This window comes from Haliaeetus leucocephalus, unplaced genomic scaffold (assembly GCF_000737465.1).
Source record: "Haliaeetus leucocephalus isolate CR32 unplaced genomic scaffold, Haliaeetus_leucocephalus-4.0 Scaffold773, whole genome shotgun sequence".
Classification (NCBI taxonomy): domain Eukaryota; kingdom Metazoa; phylum Chordata; class Aves; order Accipitriformes; family Accipitridae; genus Haliaeetus; species Haliaeetus leucocephalus.
In genome coordinates, this window is record NW_010973209.1 from 1,046,161 (window position 1) to 1,064,044 (window position 17,884).

Sequence of the window (17,884 nt, forward strand, 5' to 3'; positions counted from 1 at the left end):
GGGGGGGGGATGTCAGCGCAACCCGCGCAAAGTTGGGTGCTGCTGCGCCTCGGCCGCAACCTCTGCTTGCATCCCAGCCCCAAAAGACGACGGGAAGAGCGAGTTGCGGTTTTAGCACGGGAAAATGCCGCCGGCTGCACGCAGCCCTGAGCTGGACCCGCGACGGCCTGCCGAAAACCGATGTTTCTTGAAACCAGGCCAGTTGCTTTCGCCCTGCCTGTCTCGGCACCAACCGCCGCCTTTCACGCTGGCATCACCCCCTCACGCTCGCATCACCCCTTCACGCTCGCATCAAGCGGATCCAAATGTGCGGGCACGGTCAGGGCAGAGTGCCTGTGCACAAGCACGCTCAGGTGTGTGGCGATGGGTGACGGGCAGGGGTGGTTGTTCACCAGTGTGCTTTGTACAGGTGGGAGGCCAAAAAGGTGTGGGAACTGATTGGATAAAAAGCATCTTAAAGATGCAAGATGAGTATCATGCCAGCATGGCATGAAATTAACAGAAGAATATCGGTTTTCACATGAATTATGTTTTATTATATTTAGGTAGCACAAACTTCAGACCACAAACGGCAGAGCAGGAGGGAGATTATGACTCACAGATGTCAATTTACCGGTACAAGTGTTAAAAAAAAAAAAATAAAGTCATGAGCAACCAGCTCTTGTGGTTCTCTCACTGTGAGTCTTAACAGTCTCCAACACACTGGCAGAGACCGGGCTGCTCTGATCAAAGATGGGCTCAAATGAACATCCCAGCTGTAACGGCGGGGAGAGAGCAGCCAAGTGAGTCAGCTGCCGGGGTTCAGGGCTACCTGCTAACCCATAGGATGAACCAGGGTCCTGCTTGCAAACACCATTGAAACCTTCAAATGCACTGAAAGATGAGCTGCAGATGCAAACGTTACAGCTCAGGATTATTTCTAGTTTCTTCAGCAGTGCCTTTCTCAGTCACCTAAGGTATATTTATAGAAGGAAAGTTTGTGTAACTAAAAGAACCTGCACGGTGCCGGGGCCAGAAATCGAGAGCCTGATTCTGGCTCGCTTGAGCAGCCGGTTTTACCCAGGTGGATAGCTCAAGACACAGCCAGCAGGAAGTCTGAGAGCTAGCAAAGCCGGGCAGGCAGTGAGCTCCAGCCAAAAGTTCATCTTTCAGGCACTTCACCCACTGACAAGCACTCACATTTCCAATTTTACAGGCAGTCGTGCTTCCAATTTACTTGCAAGCTCAGTTATAGGCAACCTATTGCTGCGGCAGCGAAGTAGAACCAGCGATTCGCTGTGTGACCAATATATAACCTCTCTCCCCTGATTCCCGTGTGCTTTGGAGAACCTGAGCTGCGCTCAGGCAAGGCACAAGGTTTGAAACCTCGGGCGGTGGGTCCTTGGTTTGAAACCTACCACAGGAATGAACCTGGAAATCCGAAAGTGCAAAGAAGATGGCTGTAAGGATAAAACTTAGTCCCCATTGCCTCTCCCCGTACAGGGTAATGTGCTTGCACCTGCCCTTCGTTTTGGATTTCTTTCCCCTCTTCCCCATACAGGGTGGACAGCAATGACTGAAGGAAGAAACTATAGAGGGGTGATTTAGCAGAAGGTTTCCAGTTGAAAATCAAAAGGGGATTCAGGAGAAACAGCTGCCTTTATGATCCCTTCCAGAGCAGGCTTGGGAAGAGAAACCCGATGCAGTTATCACAGCCTGACAATTTTTCCCGTCCTACACTTCGCTCGGCGCGCTGCAAACTCCCGGGCGAGCATGCGCATAGGCAGGCTGCGATCCTGCAGCGGGGCGAGTGTGGGAGAGTGGGTGCGTGTGTGTGTGCTGGTGCGGGGGGAACTGGTTTACGCAGCTGGCTGTGGGTTCTCGGCCGCGGCCATGAAGCCATCAGAAAGCACCTGCGGTCCCAACCGTATTGAAATGACCCAAGCGTTCCCCCCTCCCCAATTCAGCGGTGCTCGATAATCCACCCTGCTCAGAGCGAGCGCAGCTCAACCAATCCCCAGACTGAAACAGAAGAGGAGGCATGCGGCAAGGTCGCTGGGGCTCGCCCGAGCGGGCGCTGATGGTGATGGGCTGTCGGCGCCACGTAGAAGAAGGCTCTCATGAGCAGAGATGGTCCCAGACAAAGCTGCCGGTGGGATTGAAAAGCGGCACCAGAGGAAGCAGCAGCTGCCCCTGCGGTGTCTGTGCTTTAGCCTTGCTCCCGCGGGCCAATGCATTTGGCTTGGTCTCTCCTGCAAGTGTTATGGTCTTAAGGACTGGCTGAACTCCAGTGCACCTGTAATGGGGCTCCTTCTCCTCTGGACCAGTACAAAGGCTTTAATAAAGATCTTTCTCACAGCTAGTGTGCTTTTTATTAGGAAAGATACACGTGCTCTTGGCATCCCAGCTCAGCCCTGATGCCGCAAAGCCGATGACACTAAGCCACAGCTTGGTGCAGCATGGCTGCGGCGAAGCTTTGAGCTTCTCCACTCCCCTGCCTTATCCCCCCTCCATGCTCCCCCAAACTTCTGTTTCATTTTGCTTGTGCAATGTATGGCAGCCTCTACATGCAGGGAGACTAGAAATGCTTCCAAAAGTAGCACTGGGGCAAAAAAAAACCAAAGTGGAGGAAAAGAACGGAGAGGCTGCGGACAGAGATTTCCTCCCAGGGCAGCTGAATCTCTCCTTCGAACTCGACTCCGTCCTAGCGGCCGCCTTAATTTGTGTTCACTTCAGAGCCTGCAACATGAAAGCCCTGGCTCTGAACTCCAGCTGAGCCACTCAATGGCTCAGTGTTCGCAGAAGGCATGGAAGGAATCCATTGATTAGTTTCTTCAGCTGGGATGTGACCATTTGGAGTCCAAGACCTGCCAAACATGACTTCGCCTCAGCAACTGGTTCCTATTTGCTGCTTACAGGCTTTAGAAAAATCTTTCCTCTTCCACATCCAAGTCTCACCCTCCTTTTCCATTCTGTCGTTATTCAACATGAATATCTATTCAGGCTCTCTCCTGTCGAGGGAGGATGCTGAGTTGTGGAGAACAGCCCTCCTGCCATTAATATAGCCAAAAGATTTTGCCATTGATTGGAGATAACCATCTGCCCTCCCTCCACAATGCAGCCTGACTGTTTTTCAACAGTTTGGAACAAAGAAAGGATGGGCAGTAATGCCACATTGTTCCCAGGGACGCTTACTAACCTTGGTTTAAAAGCATAATAATAATTATTCATTTAGCGTTGAGGAAAGGTATTACGAGACCAGAATCTTTGCCGTGATTTCTGCACATGCAGTGTGGGCAGGACTGCTCTTCCACAACTTCTCTCCTAGCTGGGGCCAGCTCTTTCCCTTCGGCAGGGCCAGATTCGCTCCTGTCATGGCCCTTTTGCAAACGGGCAGCTGCTGGCTATCCTCCAGATGTTATGGAGCTGGGACAGCTTCTCCTCTCCCTCGGATTTACCAGTTCTTATTACAGCAGGCTCAGGATTAGGTGTTACCGGTAGTCTGGAGAAGGAGTTTTTCCTAGCACTGCTGCTACCAAAACGTGGCCACCTCTGGGGTGAAATAGAACGGCTACGTAATAACGCGGAGCAACACCACCCAGCTGTTATGGACAGGAAATGAAGAACACCATATCCAATTAAAACTGCAGGGGGATATTTATGGCAGAACGTAATTAGCCAAATTGGAGCCTTCCCCAAAACTGCCATGGGATTTTTAATGACCGCAAGCGGTCAGGGCTTCAGTTTGATGTTTTGTCAAGTAAACAATATCCAGAGGGCACGAGACAAAAATCAGAGGCAAAGGGGAAGGGGAAAAAAAAAAACATGTCGTACAGTTCCAGAGAGAAACAGAGACATGAAAGGATTTATCGTAAGGGGGACATTGTTGGAAAGAGCAGCAGCCACCACTCCAAGAAAGGAAAGAGCAGGGAGGTGGCTCTGGGTGTGGAGGTGGCCCTCTGCAATGAGAGGAAAGAGCAAGCAGCTGCCATGACCATTCCCCAGGGAGATACCTTTCCTGGAATTTAAAATGATATGAGAAATTCTTTCAAGCGCCGTAATAGCTGGGAAGTATTTGAGTAAGTTGTTTTACGCTGGTAAAAGGACGCTGGATTAGTAGTCCTGGTGACTACAGCCTCCTCTTTTTGGCTAAGCAACGGGCATGGAAATAGAGCTCATTAGTCAGCACGTACTGCGTGTCCCCCCGGGCTGCCTGTAGGGAAGACAGGCTGCTCTCAGATCTAGCATTTGTGGCCAGGAGGTGATGACCATCACAAAAGCATTGGCTCCTCTGTGACCCAGATGGCTGCGGCCTCTGGGGTCCCCTCGCTGCTCCACGTTATAGGGCTGGAGTCACAGAAAGTCCCCATTCTCTGCGCTGTCTGCATTAAAAGCAAGTTTCTGTTCACGCTGCGGAGATCCAGACTTCAGGCCCTGGCTCAGCCCCGAGACACTGCTGCCACAATACCGTCCTCTGATTGCCCTCCAGGCGTGAGCAGAGGAAGCCGCCTCCGAGCCTCCCCAACTCCTGCTCTCATTAACTTCCCAGCGGAGATGGCTCACAAAAGCATCTTTGTGGCCAGCGAGGAGTCAGGACTCCAGCACACACACATCCCCGCGTGGCTGTGAGGGAGCGACAGCTCGGGTCGACACGCCGTAGGTGCCTCAATCAACAGTCTCGTAAGCTGCTTGAGCATCTTCAAGTGCCTCCAGCTATTGGTTTCCCAGAGGTCCCATGCTGATTCATAACCTGATTAGCTAATCTGGGCTCAAGCAATGTAATTCTGCCTTGAATTTCGTTGGCGGGGGGTGCTGTCACTCACTTGTTACCCTGCTGGAAGAACTGGCTAGATGGAAAATCCTCGTAAGCTGTTCTGCAGCGCTGTTTGTTCTCGGTACATTTTCCCTCTCCTGCTCAAGTAACAGCACTGAGTTCTTGGTAAACATAACCTGAGGATTTTTGCTGTTTAACTCTTGATACTCACAATTATTCTGAGCACACACAGACAATACACATCAGACGTCACCTGTAGGACATCTCATCTTTGGTCAGATCTCTGGGGCAGCCTCCTTCATACCAGAAACAAATGCAGCCAGCGCAGACTTAAGCAACACATCTCTGCTTGTGACTTCAGCCTTGGCATTCGCCAATTTCTGGTGACAGAGGTTACTGAACCGATTTGTGATGGTCCTTGAGATCCCCTTCCCTGGGACACAGGTGAGGGATTACAAAGGAGAGGCAATGGGGTCATTGCTAAGAAGGCAGGTCTCCTGGACAGCTAGAGTCTATTCACTAGCACTTATCTGCTCTTTCAATCTTTAAAAAAACTCACCACCATCAAAAAAAGACCCACTGCTTCAAGAAATACCAAGTAACAGCCACATTTCACTTTCATGAATGTGCAAGGAGTCACACAAGCACCTCCCAAGGAAGGTCAGTCCAGCACCAACCTCTAGTATACAAATTCACAGCCTAAGAAATGGCAGCCGCCAGAAAAACATGCTTGCACATAGCCGGTTGGAAGTGGTCAGCACAGGGAAATAAAACACTTGACTGCAATGACCCCCAGGTTAACGCTGTGGCCGGGACAGAGGGGTTCAAGAGATGGAAGTTTAATTCCTGGTCAATATTTCCACATGACCTCTTACAAACCTTTGTGCCTCCATCCCCCTTTTTTAATGAAATGACATTTTCTCGCTTCACAAGGGGCTAGGAGCATCAGTTCGGCAGTCCCGAAGGAAAAGCCCAGGGGCTGGGGACCATGATAGGGTCTTGCCAGAGAGAGGTTTGAGGGGAAAGCTCAGGAAAGAGAACTGGGATTCCCATCCCTTGTTGTGCAGGCCCCTGAGTGGCACAGACACTGATCCAACAGCCAAGGTCCCTCTAGCCCAAACCAGTGTCCCACCATGACCATGAGATGACAGATGCATACAGCCAGTCTGCGGAGATAATTCGGCGATGGGCACAACTACCTCATGCACACCATGCCCGCAGCAAGGGAATTAAGGGGGTGAGACCCACATTAGCAATTAAAGCCCTAAAGCTGCCCTCCTAAGACAGGCTCTGCTGGCAGAGACATCCCCTTCAGCACGCTGCATCGCTCCTGGGATGAAGGATTTGCCTGCGTATGTGTTTCAAAGAGGAAAAACCCTCGCCCGGCACTGGAAACCTCCTCACTTGCAATTGTCTCCGCTTGGCAACCCGGCCCGATAGTGAATGAACGACAGCGAAATATTCCTCTCTACACGTGTTTGGGTTTTTCGGGGTGGTTTTCTTGGACGGCGATCCTGGCTCTGCAACAATACCCGTCTTGTTCGGCCCCAAGCTACAGAGCAGGCTTGAATAGATCTGTCTAAAATTATAAGCGGGCAGCCCCTGGGCTCTGAGAGATCACAGGCCACATGCTGGGGCTGAACAAAGACTCTGCTATTTCCTAACAATTAGCCTAGCTAAAAGGACATCTATCTCCTTCCATTAGAGCCACCACGTGCCTCCCAGTCAGTCCATTGTAAAGCTAATTAAATAACACGCCTCTCTCCCCATGAGGGTCTCCTGATTAGTTCGCCTAGGTCCTAAATCCTTGCTGGTGTAAATGGGGAAGAGACAGCTGGTCGGCAGGGGCCTGCGACTCCAGTGGAAGTATGGTCACCCGTCTACAGCTATCATCATCATCACCAGTTATTTCAGGTTTTTTAATTAGCTTCAGAAAGCTGTTGAATGGAGATCGCGAGATACAAGCGGGTTCAGCACACAAACAGGTTTGCTTCCCTATCCGCTTCCCCACTGCCTGCAGCAAAAGCTGTGAAAACAGCTGATTTATTTATTTTTTTTTTTGTGCTTTGCTGGTAGTTGGAGGGGAAAAAAGCAGACGTAAATATTTTTTCTAAATATGTTCCGGGTTGATGCAAACCAGTTTGGGTTTTTTTCACACACTTCCCATTGGGCTAAAACAGCAAAAAGAAAATAAACAAGGAAAATGGTGTTGTCATTCAACCTGAGCTAAAACTTTCTATTTTTGCACTTCTAAAATGGAAAAAAAAAGTCAGTGAAAAGTAATCTGTTAACAAACCCTCTTTTTGCCCAGTTAGTTCACCTCTTTGAGGAGGTTTCCGCAGGACGGGTAGGTCTCGGGTGCGGATGAGCTAAATGAACCTGCTTTTTTAGCTGGGAGGCCCGATTCGCATTTCAGCATCACGAGTGAGATGAAACAAAATATATCTCTGACGCTTGAAGTTCCCTTCCAATCTGAAAATTAGTTCTGGCAAGTCAAGAAAATTCATTCAGACGATACACCAAACATCACAAGGGCTGTCTGCAATGTCCTGAGCAATGCTTCAGGGAGGCCAGGGGCCACCACAACCCATCATCTGTCCCTGGAGGAGGTTGACATGGCTCTTCTGCAACACCCAACCTGCACCTAGTCAAGCCAAACGCCGTGAGCGGCTTTTCTCTCCGTCAACCCATCCCAGTTCTTCGGGCCAAGCTACGTTTGCACCACCACGAGTGTGGAGCCTCGCACAACAGCACGAAACTGCTAAATCACTCCAGATGTTCAACACCTTTTCCCATACGCTTCCAGGACCCGGAAGAAATACAGTTTCCTTCTGCCAAATCTACAGTCAGCGATAGTTGCAAATATCCCCTTTACCCCCTTTAAATCATTATTTTCCACCCTTGGCTATTTAAATCATTATTTTCACACTGAGAGAGCATGGCTGGAAAACTGGGAAGGTGGGTCAACAGACTAATGAGCTGATTTCCTGTGGACCTTTGGCTCCAGGCTTGAAACAGCTGGACCTGCCGCTACAGACAGAGCTCCATCCACCTAAGGAAAACAGAAAGACCCCATTCCTCAGCTCTCATGGTGGGGAGACAGCAGGAGGAAGGACACGAAGGAGGAGGCAGAGCTTGGTTTCATTCTAATGGGAATGAAAGCTTGCTCCTGTTTTCCAAACCCATGAGCCGCCTGTACTGCTCACAGCTATCCTGGGTAGCAGCCACTGTTGGAGCCTGAGTGGGAAAATGCTGAGAAGCTTTAGAAATGCATTGGGGCTTGCCCAGAAATACATTAATTAGTGTGTGTGTGTGCATGTCCATAGGGTTTTATTGTAAAAGTACAAGGACCAACTCATTGTCCATTGCTATGGAAGTCATATTTACCCTATACTCAGGAAATGCAGATGTTTTACATCAAATAATTAAATTTTACAGGGACACATCAACAGGGCCAGGTAAATCATCATTAAAAGATGCTACATGACTCACTTGAAGGCCTAGAAGGGGCTAATACAAGAGTCAAGCCCAAAACACAGTTTGAATGTAACCTAGGAGGATGCTACACAGTCCTCCAGCTGCTTTCAAACCCCAACAGCCAGGTCTGACTGCTTCATTCATTGCGAACCTACCAAAAAAAGGGTAAGAGCCAAGAAAAAGATGTCTTGTATTAACTGCCTGCCTTCCCTCACCCAGCTAGTGCCCTTGATCCCAAAGCTATGGGAATGGCTCCACAAGCCACTTGATTAATAAGAGCCCGGGGGGGAAAAATCGTTTATATAACCTCGTCTTCTCTAAACTTCCTAAGTGCTTTAGAAAGTGGCTGCCCTGGAAACCCAAACTGGAAACGAAAAATATTATCTCTTCCATTTATAAACATCTCTAGCGCTAATGAAGTGAGGAGCTGCAGCAACGGGGAGGGGAGCATCGAGATGCACTTGGCAGGCGTGGGAGAGCCCCGATAAAACCATTTCTTTTCAGGTGGGTGTGGAGCGGAAAGTCCTCCCACTGCAGTCCGGTGCCACTGTAGGCTGCTGACTACAGCACTGCGAGGCCCCCGGGGAGGGATTTCAGAAGATGGATGTTTATGGAAGTATCTGCTACACTAAACACAGAGGCAGACCGACAGCCTTACTAGGTGCAAATGTAGGGGGAAGGAAGACAGGACGACATGAATGAGGCAAGAGCAGATGGATGAAACCTTAAAAATCAGTTCCCTTAACTTGAAGCTGTAGCTTGTAGATGAAGCATCATGTCCTGGTATTGGAAAGCAGGGAGCAAGAATCAGTACTTACTGTGCACACCTACTTTGTGGCACAAACTGCACAGACCGGGCTCCTTGTGCATGTCAACAGACCACGTCTGTTTACACCAATCTGAACTAAATAAACATATGAGTGGTCCAGATTAAGCTCTTGGGTTCAACCACCCTCTGCCTTGCAGCCCCTCAGACACACTTCTGAATCAGAGAGCCAGGAGAATATTCTGCAGAATAGCGCAACCTATTTCTCCGTTTTCTTTCCATGTTGGCATTTCCCACAGAGATTTGTTTTTGCATCAACACAGCCAACACCAGAAAACGCTGAGTTTTGGCTGGAAATGTTTGGATTTCGTTTTGACAAAATATTGATGATTTCCACAGAACAATCTGTCACTTTTGGCAGCAACAAGAAGAAAAGTAAAAAAAGACGTATTTCATCTAGATAGGGGACTGAGCTGACACCCAGCCTGGAACACAGCACAAGTGGAAGGCAAAGCAGGCTACTGGGCTGCCTCGTTATCCTGTCATTTTGATTACTGTAAAGCAAGGGAAACTGTTAGTGCTTTCATGTAGTAGCTGTTTGCCTGGATAGAAACACAACCAAAGCTGCCAGACAAAGGAAGCATCTGGTCTCCTGGGGATAGGCAGTAACTAGATGCAAAGCAGGGGAAGAGAAGGTCTGGTCATCTCTGGAGACATTTCACAGATGTAGATACCCCAAGGTTGCAGCATGGCAAAGACCTGGTCCAGGGCAGGACTAAGATGCCAGCTTTATTTCCATCACTACCTTCCATAATTAGTCAGGCTTCTTGAGGCTGCAAAACTGGGTTGAAATCTCCCAAGTGAGGCTCTTCTGTGAGATGCCTGGAACTGACCGAATTAGAAATTTTGCATGAACAGGCTCCCTTGGGGCATCTCCTCCTTTTTCCCTACTCTACCTCAATGCTGACATCAGTCTGGCCAAAACAAGTGCCCTCTGGCCCCCCTTGAACTTAGGAAGTGGAGAGTGAATCACACAAACCAGGAGAGAAAGGCATTTCTGACTCCTGAAAAACAGTTGCTGATGAGTTAGGGAGAAGTAGTTTGGACCAGCTCTTAGAAATCAAACCTCCGCTTTGGTGAAGCAGGTTTTTTTGCTCCATCCTATTTGTGCTACGGGAAGCACGAATATCTACAAGTGGTTTTGCCACTCCATGCGCCCCTGCTTACGCAGTGTATGCCATGTCAGCGGCCTTGTTTCCCTTTTCAGGAAGGGAAGTCCTGTCATGAACTTCATTATATTGCTTTTTGGTATCTGTGCCCATCCAAACCCCCTTGCTGAAATCAATGGCAGTGTTCCTACTGAGTGGGTTGAAGCCATCCCTGTTTTCCCACCGGCTCACTGCAGGCTTCAGGGGTTTAAAGGCTAGAGTCTGGCCTTGAATCCTAACCTGCCCTTGCAGCTTCACAGGGGAAGAAAAACCACCAAAAGAGGAGCCCTGCCTCTAAGCAGGGATCAGAGGTCTCCAAAGGCAGCTCCCAAAGGATGGACCTGCACTGCTCACGCTGGCTGAGAATCTCCTTTCATAAGCCTAATGCTGAAAATAAGCCCGCATGAAAATTCCACCCTCCATCTCAAGCTTTTCCCACACCTCACTTGAGTCATTTGGAGGCCGGCAAGCCGCCCGCTGCAAGTCTCCCATGGCTTTTCTGCAGAGAAACCATCTTCTTGATGTACACACACTACCTCATTAGCCCTGCCTGCTGCCAGAGAGACAGCCTCCCTTCCCAGGAACCAGATGCAGAGAGAGAAACTGTATTTCATCTATTGTGAAACAGCCAACAATTGACCCGCTGCAACTTTTTCAAAGCCTATTGATACAAAACCCCACAGGGGAAGGTCCATCTGGTGGGCTGTGTAAACTTCAGCACGTGTTCAGCAGCTTCAAGGGCTCAGCCATGCTAGCAGCTCGGTGTCACTTAAGACATCTTTTTTTTTTTTTTTTACAGTATCAAGCACTTGTACAACACCGTTCTCCAGGGACTTCCAGCCACTCGCCTAACCTCAATGAATTAAGCATCACAATAAAATGTGCAATGAATTAATCATCTGCATCTCCAATGTGAGAAACTGCTACGCAGTGGCTCACAGGCAGCCTTTTGAATGACTTAGGCATCTCACTCCAATGGAAGTCAGTGGGGTTTAGATGCCTAAAGACTTTCTGGTAAGTGATGTAGCCAAGGTCTTCCAAATCCCAGCTGTAAAACCATGTAATCTCAGCCAGATCTCCTAAATCTGCTGTTCTTATCCCTGAGAACCTTTCCTCCATAAAAAGACCACGGATGCTGGGGAAGAGCCACCAGGATCTAGAGCTCAGATGAAAGAAACCACCCCACGGTCTGAGAAGAGGATGTTGCATTATACCAACCAAGCACTGCAGGATCCTTGCAGTCAAACAGTTGATTACTGCAAAGCAGGAATGAAGAGGAGAGATGCCCTGAGAAGAGCGAGAGAGCACGAATCCTGTACCTCCCCCCAGGCACTCCAGACAAGGTGGGAAACTTCACATGCACAAAACAGCATCTGGTAAACAACGTGCAGAAAGCACACTACATTTGAGAAAGCTCAGACCTAGGTCTGCTCTGAAAAGGAGGAATCATTTCCATCCACAATTGACAGCAGGGGCAGCTCAAGCTTATTTCTATTCAATTTTAGAAAGAGAGCAGAGAGATGCAATCCCTTACAGGGCTTTCAAGTAATATTCATCCTACTCCTGTCCTTACCCTTGTGTGGCTCTAAGCATGGTATTTCTCCTTCCTGCTCTTCACCTATCTAGCCTGCATATAAGCTCCTTGAGCTGCATGGGGCACAGGACAGTCCAATCCTCCTGGAGGTGTCTGTGTGTTAGAAATAACAATAAAAAAAAAGACAGACCATCCTCATACAGCTTGCCCCCCTCCCCAAATGTCTGACAGCCTGATTTCTCACACTGAAGTGATGCAAATAGCTCAGATAAGGTTCAGATAAAGTATCTGAGCTCTCAAGGGCTTATCTGAGCTGAACACCGACTCCAAAAATTCTGAAATTTGCCCTGTGGGACTATCTCCATGGAGCTTGATTTCCATCTGAAGCCTCGACCTCCAGAGGCTGCAGAAACAGCTACTGTTCAAATGCATTCTTGAGATAGCAGGGTGGGACACGGCAGGTCTGCAGCTCCCCTGTTGTGCACTATCTGGGGATTTGCCTTCTGGTGGGAATGTTGCAAGAGCTGGGCTGATGGCTCAAGGAACCGGTGACGGCACCTTTCACCGCCAGCGCTTACACTGTAACAGATGAGGTAAAACCTTCTTCGGTGGTGTCAATGGAAAGATCACTTTCCCTTGGCTACAAAGCGCTCCATGCTGGCTTTTGCTTTCAGCCCTGCTCCCTCTCAGTAATTGCTAGCAGAGGGAAAGCTTGTGGGAGAGCACCAGCTTAGGGTGCCGCGCCGTGAGATCCATCACAGACCGTGTCAGCATGGGCATCCAGCTAAGATTTGGGGTTTCCAAAGCAGCCTGGATGCAACAAGGAGCTGGGTGCAAAACCCATCCGGGCTTCTCTGAAAATCTCAGCCTGGCAGGATGTAAAGGGAGTCAGCAATCATGGTGAGGAGCTCTTATCAAACAGACCCGGGCTCACAGTAACAGACAATCTCTAATATTCATTCATGCTTAGAGATCCAGCCTTTCTGAAACACAGATAGCTGCAGCGGTCTCAAAATGTGTGAGACCTGGTAGCGAGCACCCATTTATAGTATGCAACTCAGATTGTGAAAGGAGCCAGGGGAAGTCCAAGGCCAGGCTTAGAGAGGGTAAATTGAGATCTCTTTGTAAAGTTGGTACAAAGGGCCCATTAGCTCACTTACACCTGGACTAGAGTTATTCTTTGTCATCCTGCAAGAGCATCAAGGGTCTCCCATCTTACTGCCAGATCCCATATGCTGGGTGCTTTACAAACACAGGAGTAAAAGACAGCAGGAAGGATTCGTCCCCAAAGGGTTTGCAACCAAATAATCAGTGATCTAATAATTTATACACCTAATGCAAATCTAGCAAGGATGAAAAAAAAGAGCTTTCTGAAAACTCTTTCAAGCTCCGCAGAAATTACCCCCAAATCTCGCTGATTCAAGCAGAGAAAGATTTCCTCTCTGTAGAGGTTTGCAACCGTCAGGCAGAGTTCTCAGGCAAGAATAAGTATGAAATTCTATAGGATGGCTCATAAACCATAGAAAAAAAGGTTTCATTTCCTACTAAAAAATTCCCAACGGCTCGTTCCCAAAGGGCCGGCATGCCAAAGGGCTGTTGCAGAGCGCTGGCTCCCCTTCCGCATCGGCGCTTCGCCCTGGCTAAAAACCAGGGATTGGGGGAAAATGCGTGGGCAGGCTACGGGCTCTCCGCAGCTCCCCAGCACTCAGCTGTGTTGGCAGCACCAGGGTTAACCGCGGCGGCGCCCTGTAATGCAATGATTTCTGGTTTATTTCAGCAGGGGAAGTGTGTCCCGGCCTGATTAGCCCAATGGTTTCCTCTTTTCCCATAACCTCCAGACCCCCATGGCCTAAGTGTTTACTTTCTGAAATAAAAAATCTGCTAGTGTTTTTCTTTTTTCGGGGCATGTGTATTTTGGGAGGATTCGGGGGGAGGAAAGTGGAGAGGGGGAGTTGAATGGGATGGGAGGCTTGCATACACCTCCCTTCTCTCTCCCACCCCTCACCCTCAGCTCCTTTCCAGCTGCAACCTCTGAGCTGAGACTTCTGGCTTCAATGTGAGAAAGAGAGAGAGAGAAAGGGAGAGAGAAACATATTAATGAGAGAGTTCAGTCTCTTGCTTCAGCAGCTATAAACACAGTGAACATCTGGAGGGAGAGAGAGGTGCTTCATGCTGCCAGGAGCTGAAACAAACAGACAGTTTTCAGGGTCCCAGCCCACCGCGCTCCCCATATCCTCCTCTGCCTGCCCTGCACATAGCTCTCCTGGCATCAGCCAGCTAGCCCTGTCCATCCGGAGAGAAAATAGCAGCTGGCCTGACTTACCCTGCCAGCGCAGCAAAGCCCACCTAGGTGCTGCTACAAGAAGGGCTGGCCATGTGTAATCCAAACCCTCTAGAGAGAGAGCTCTGCTGCCCACTCTCCCCAGAGGCAAGTGCTTGTGGGTCTGTAGGCAAAGGAGTTTGGGAAAGCTCAAAAAAAGAGCAGCTGTGCTTTGCGTGGCTGGTGTGAAGCAAGTGTTGGATGGCGCAGGATAGCCTTCTCCCCCAGAAAAAGAAAACAGGTACATCCACCTCACTCCATCCCTACAGAGGGATCAATCCTACTCCAAGACCAACCCAAAACAAGACATCTTCTGCAGTCATCTTCAAGGCACCACAGAAGCCCTGAATAGCCTGTTGCTTAGTCCCTTTCTTCCTTGACTCTACACCAAACTATTCCTTCTCCATGGCATAGTGAAGCTGCCAGTGCTGCTGCTCATTTTTGCGACAATCCTGGTGCAGCATGCTAACCTGCGTTTTCCCTCTTGCTGAGCTCCCATCCCCCTGTTATACTAAAGGCCCACAGCAAATCTGCAGGCATCACTCAAAAACAAGCAACAACCTTCCAGCTTCCACCCAGCCTCATCCAGGGGACCAACGCCCTGTTCAGACCATGATTCCTCCCTGCATGGCAGCTGATCCCCAGCTGACACCAGTCTGCAGCTCAAGTGGGAAAAGAGCTCAGCGCTCGTTCTCTGGTGATGACCCAAGGTGCAGGGAGCTCCCTTGGGTTTTGACTTTGAGAGGCGAGACAGGGATTTTTCCAGAATCAAGCAGGAAACAAATGGAAAAGCGAAAGCCTGGATTTTTGTCATTCTATTGCTTCAGTGCAAATAAACCTCTCCAAGTGCTGACTTGCAGCAGGTTACAGTGAGGGAGGCAGAGGGAGCGTCAGTAGGTATCATAGGGTCATGTTTTTCTCACCTGCAAAACAACTAGGATCCACACAAATCAGACACGGAGTCCAGCTCCCAGTGACCTGAAGGGCAAACCAGTAACTGCTGAGCATCCTTCACAGGGCCCTCGCAAAAGGGCCAGGAGAGTCTAAGACACCACAGGCAGCCCACAGCTCTGCAATCCATTCACAAGGCATAGAGGGATCTTTTCTCTCCACCGACAGATTGGAGTAAGTGCTCTTAATGGAGAAAATTATGCGCGTCCTACAACAAACCCAGAGGGCCCAAGTATAGTAGGTGTGACATGCCTTTAACTGGAGCCAATGAAACACCCAAAGACTGCCACAAAGAAAAAAGGTCAAAGAAAAACCCATTCCAACCAAGCTATAAACAGCACCGGACCCCAAGAGACTGCACCACCTCGCCGGCCAGAGGATGACAACAGAGCCCAGCAGAAAGGGCTCATTCATCCCCTGGGTCAGAGCAAATGGCCAGGGAAAGCTGCAGATCTGGGAGAACGACTAGCAGCAGGTTGGGCAGAGGCAGGTTTTGTGCATGGTTTTTGTTGAGCCTTGAAATAAATTAGCATCCATCGCCTCAGCTCTTGCTTGTCCCTCCCCGTGGTGGCTCACCCCCTTTTTTTTTTTTCCTGTTCTGTTTCTCTTCACCTTCCTCCACGTCCTCCCTTGCCCGCTCCTCGTTTGTTAAGGAGGGAGAGGACAGACTGGCCGGTCTCCTCCAGGAGAACTGCCTGAGAAGTCCTGCTAGGTCTCGAGCCGCAAGCAGATGTGCGTGCCCTGTGAAAAGACGCCCATTCATCTCTGCGGAGAGCGTGCGGGGGAGGCAGCAGCAGCGCAGGGGAGGGGGGAAGTGTTGGAGGAGGCTGAGAAAAGGAAGGAGGCCACAGTTAAAAATAGGATAAAAGGACATGAAAAAAAATGCAGATTTTTTTTTTCTTTTTTTGAAAAAAAGCTTCGCTCGGAAAATGTGCTGCAGCTGGAGAAGCCATCGGGCTGAGCCTGGTCAGCTTTCACCTTCCCCCCCTCTCTCCTCCTCCCCAAGCCCCCTTCCTCTGAGCGTGGGCCTGGAAGCCGGCCCAGAAACCGCTCACAGAAAGAGCTTTCCTCTGGGGATCTCCACCAGGGAAAGAGTAGGTCTCGCGGCAAAGGAGGGGGCAACGTGGGGAAAAGCAGGGAGAGTTCACCACAGATGCAGGCGGTCCCGGTGGAACTCCTGCCTGCAGTCCAGGCTGAGCTGAGAGCTGGGCTTGAAGGAAGATCACAGCCAGAGTCAGCAGGGTGGGGGCAAAGGGAGGGCATCCCTATTTTGCCTGCGTGGGCGTGGGGCAATGCGGCATGCTGCAATGCCTGGCTCCAGCTACAAGGGCTTTGCTTTCCTGCCAAACCCAGCACACCACCACTATGGCCCAGGCTGCAGGGACCCAATGTCCGTGAAGCACCAGGGGGTCAGATGCAGGTTTGCTGCATTAGGGACATGCCACCCGCAAAGCTAACAAACCCAAAATATTCTGGGCTGAGAGGTGGCACCAAGCTAATGTGGCCAGACAGCATCAGCCACAGACTGGCCAAGGCTGGTCTCTGCACCATGCCCTCCCACAGCACCAGCCTGAATCACACTGGCTGTTAGGGATGAGCCTAAGGTGATGCCTTTTATTTGTGACAGTGTCTCAGTGCAAGAAGCCTGACCGAAGTCAGCAGGACTGCTTTCATTAGCCTGGGAAGCAGAGTCAGAGATGCAGCTCTAATTTCTCCTCTAGAAAAGGCTTTCATTTCATTTCTTGCCTTGCAAAATCCCAAAGCCAATCCCATTTGTCTCAGTGAAAGCAGGATCACTCCCCAAAATGCTCCTGTAGTGTCCAAAAGGCTGGGAGCACCTTCAGTCCAAGTGTGCTAATTCAGCATGACAACAGCCATAGAAACATCTTCAGCCAGAGTTGTTTCATCCCTTGCTTGCCATTAACAACAGTTTTATCTCCCCTATCAGTAAGGAAAACAAACCCGTTCAGAGTGGAAGGGGTTGTCAAAGTGGCCTTGGCTCAAAAAGGCAGCACAGCCAGCACTATGTCCGTGCTGAAATTATAATACCGCTATCAAATATTTTCCTCCACTCCAGTTTTATGCCTAACCTTGTATAAGCCAAAAAATATTACCAGAGGCTAATATTAGGATACTATTACTCTATGAATTAAACATACGGCACTAAGTGTGGCTTTCAGCATCCTTTCAGCAACCCTGCTGCTTCGGGCAGACACATGGCACCCTTAATTTTGGCCTGCCAGATGGTTCAGGTGCAATGGCCTTTACACTTGTATTCCCACTTGTCCAAGGAGCAGAGCTACTTTTCATAAACAGGCAGCAGCTCCCTTCTTGCTAGTTTTTTTCTACCACCTCTGGGGTGTGCCCTTTGCTTGCTGAGAACCCAGTTTAGGTTGATTCTCTGGGAAGTAATAGGCCCAACATATGCACCACAGATTGTGGTAGCAAGCTAACAAATAAAACTGACTCTATACCATTTCCAAATTTTTGCTTTTTAAACAAAAAAAAAACCCAAAAAACATCACCACCGCTTCTTGTCTTTATCAACAAGCTAAATCCCCATATCACTGAATAATCTTATCGGACTTCAAGCACAATGTAAATAAACTCACCCAAGCTTCAAAGGAAAAATATCTTCTCTAAACGCAAGCAGCTCTAAAACTTTTAGAAATGTTGTGGGTTTCTATTGTGAGAGGATATATTCACACTTGCATTTTCCTTGTTGACTTGTTTCTTTCACCAACATCAAGACCATGAAAACCAAAATAGCCTCTAGTACACCAGAAGAATAGATGACAAATGGTTTTAATGTGCACCCGAAACACAAAGGAGAAATGAAAGACCGTTCTTAGCAGTATATACAAATGAGAGTTTC

The 17,884-nt window shown here is 49.2% G+C and overlaps 1 protein-coding gene across 1 annotated transcript in view; it reads right to left on the bottom strand.

Moving 5' to 3' along the window:
- The window catches only part of ETS1 (v-ets avian erythroblastosis virus E26 oncogene homolog 1), a 73,509-nt gene that overhangs the window by 44,517 nt on the left and 11,108 nt on the right, over positions 1–17,884 (bottom strand). The window lies entirely within an intron of this gene.